The sequence below is a fragment of the Euprymna scolopes genome, unplaced genomic scaffold, assembly GCF_053919585.1.
Source record: "Euprymna scolopes isolate OS-2025 unplaced genomic scaffold, ASM5391958v1 sca219, whole genome shotgun sequence".
NCBI lineage: Eukaryota > Metazoa > Mollusca > Cephalopoda > Sepiida > Sepiolidae > Euprymna > Euprymna scolopes.
The window spans coordinates 29,991-32,500 of record NW_027633235.1 but is presented as its reverse complement, the minus strand read 5'-3'; positions in this window follow the sequence as shown (position 1 = coordinate 32,500).

Genomic DNA, 2,510 nt, shown 5'->3' with positions numbered 1-2,510 from the left:
GCTTTTGGATATTTTGAATCCATTTTGGTTAATCCAAAGATCTATTTTGTTAAGGCAATGTTGCATTTGTCTTTCAATAGTTGGCATATTTGGTGTGTGTAGAGATGAGGTTATATTTTTCTAAATACCACATTAGTCGTGTATTGACCATCCTTTCTGTTCTTTTGCATATACAGTTGTTAGGGCGATGGGACGATAATTGGTAGGGTTGGAGTGATCTTTTCCTGTTTTAAGAATTGGGATGATATTGGATTCGAGCCAGTGTTTTGGGAAATCCACCATATTTTGTTAATTATTTGAAAGAGAATGTTGAGGCATATGTTTTAGAAATTGATAGTGGATGTCATCTGGACCGGTAGCTGTATCTTTACTTTTATGAATTGCATTTTTTAGTTCTGTTATAGTGAAAGAGATGTTATAGTATTCTTTGTTATTGGATGTGAAGTTGAGTTTTTCTTTTTCTGCGTTGTTTTTGTATTTTTGGAATTTGGGAGAGTAGTGGTTAGATGATGAGTTTTGGCTGAATTCATTTGCGATTATGTTTGCTATTTCTTTTTTGTCAATGATTTGTCTACCATTTGGTGTACTTATATTATTTATTAGTGTTCCAAGTTTTTTTCCAGTTATTTTTCTTATTTCCCATATTTTTTTTTATGGTGTGTTGTTGTTCAATTTGGAAATATAGTTTTGCCAGGTTTCGTTTTTGCTTTTTTTTTTTATAATATAGCGCACTTTTGTTCGTTTTTGGAGGTTGAGTTTTGTAGGATGTTGTTTGAAGTGTTTTAGCATTTTTTTCCTGTTGGTTATTGCTTCTTTACATTCTGGTGTGAACCATGGCATTGATTTTGGGTGTGGTTTAGTGGAAGATTTTGGGATTGTCTTGGTTGCTATTTCGTTTAGTATATTGATGAAAGCTGACATAGGATCTGGTTTGTTAATCATTTTTTGATTAATTAGGTTTGTAAAAAGAAACATTGGCCAGGGAGCAGTTGTGTGGTTTTGTCTCATCAATTGATTGACCCTTGCCATCGCCTTCTAACACTTACCTGGTTTATCTATATTTGTAGCAATAAGATGTTGTATTATCTTTAGATTAAATTTGTTTATTTATTTATTTTTTTAAATGTTATAATTGACATTTTCAGTGTAAGTGTTAGGGCTTGACATGACTAGCCGATTGATCGGATCGGGCCTCTCCGATCATCCGTCTAGTCTAGTACAAGGCCAAAGTGGAGTGTTGCAACCTTTATTTTCCCTAGGCATCAGTTGCTCAGCCACTAGGATCCTTTTCCTAGGCATCAGTTGCTCAGCCACTAGGATCCTTTTCCTAGGCATCGGTTGCTCAGCCACTAGGATCCTTTTCCTAGGCATCAGTTGCTCAGCCACTAGGATCCTTTTCCTAGGCATCAGTTGCTCAGCCACTAGGATCCTTTTCCTAGGCATCGGTTGCTCAGCCACTAGGATCCTTTTCCTAGGCACGAAAATTTGATCTACAAATATATAAATCTATGTATGTATGTTTACATGTCTGCCTAAAATGTTTGACAGAGGCGACGGATTTTCACAAGATCAGTATCGTTTTGAAGTTCGACCTTTCAGACGACAAATATCGAAAAATTGTCTAAAAACATTAATTTCTTCACCCTCAACTGGGCACTTTTCTACAGGGAGGGGTCGCTTTTTTCGCCGATATTGTCGAAAGTCATCCCCTCTTTTCGCTTGTCTAGCCGTAATTTAAACCTACGTCACTTCCGGTTTGACGGTGGTCGTAACAACAAAGGCGTCACATTTTTTTCCCCATTCTTTTCCTTCTTCGTGGTACGAGTTAGAGCCTGCCTTCCTACTACAACTTTTTTTTTTTTTTTTGCTCAACATACACCTTCAAACACCAGGGCAAGGCTGGGCTGAAATGCTAGTGTGTATATATATATATATATATACATACACGTTAAAATCGCGTTGATAGATCAGTTCTAGTCAGATCACTGAAGTTAAGCAACGTTGAGCCTGGTTAGTACCACCTGAGTGTGCCCATTTGGAAATTCCAGATGATGTATATGCTCTCCGCTTATCTCGGCGTTTGTTTCCAGTTGTCCTGAACATAAACTTTATTTGTCACTGGTATTTAACAATGTTGACTCAGGAGAGGAGTGGTTGGAGATTGCACACATCCTGCCACAAAAATTTCATGTGCAGGCACCCCTTCGTGAGTATCCATAGTCTGTCAAAGACTGAAGTAGCCTTTATATATATATATAGATGATAGCCTGATAGATTATTCCCTTAGAGAACAGTGGTGGATGATCATATTGTATATATATATATATATATATATATATATATATATATATATATACAATATGATCATCCACCACTGTTCTCTAAGGGAATAATCTATCAGGCATGTGTATACAGTGTGATGATGCATAGAAGCGAAACCTGTGATGAGATTCATTACATGCAAATAGAAATGGTAGTAAGAATGATACAATGTGTAATGCGAGTCTTTT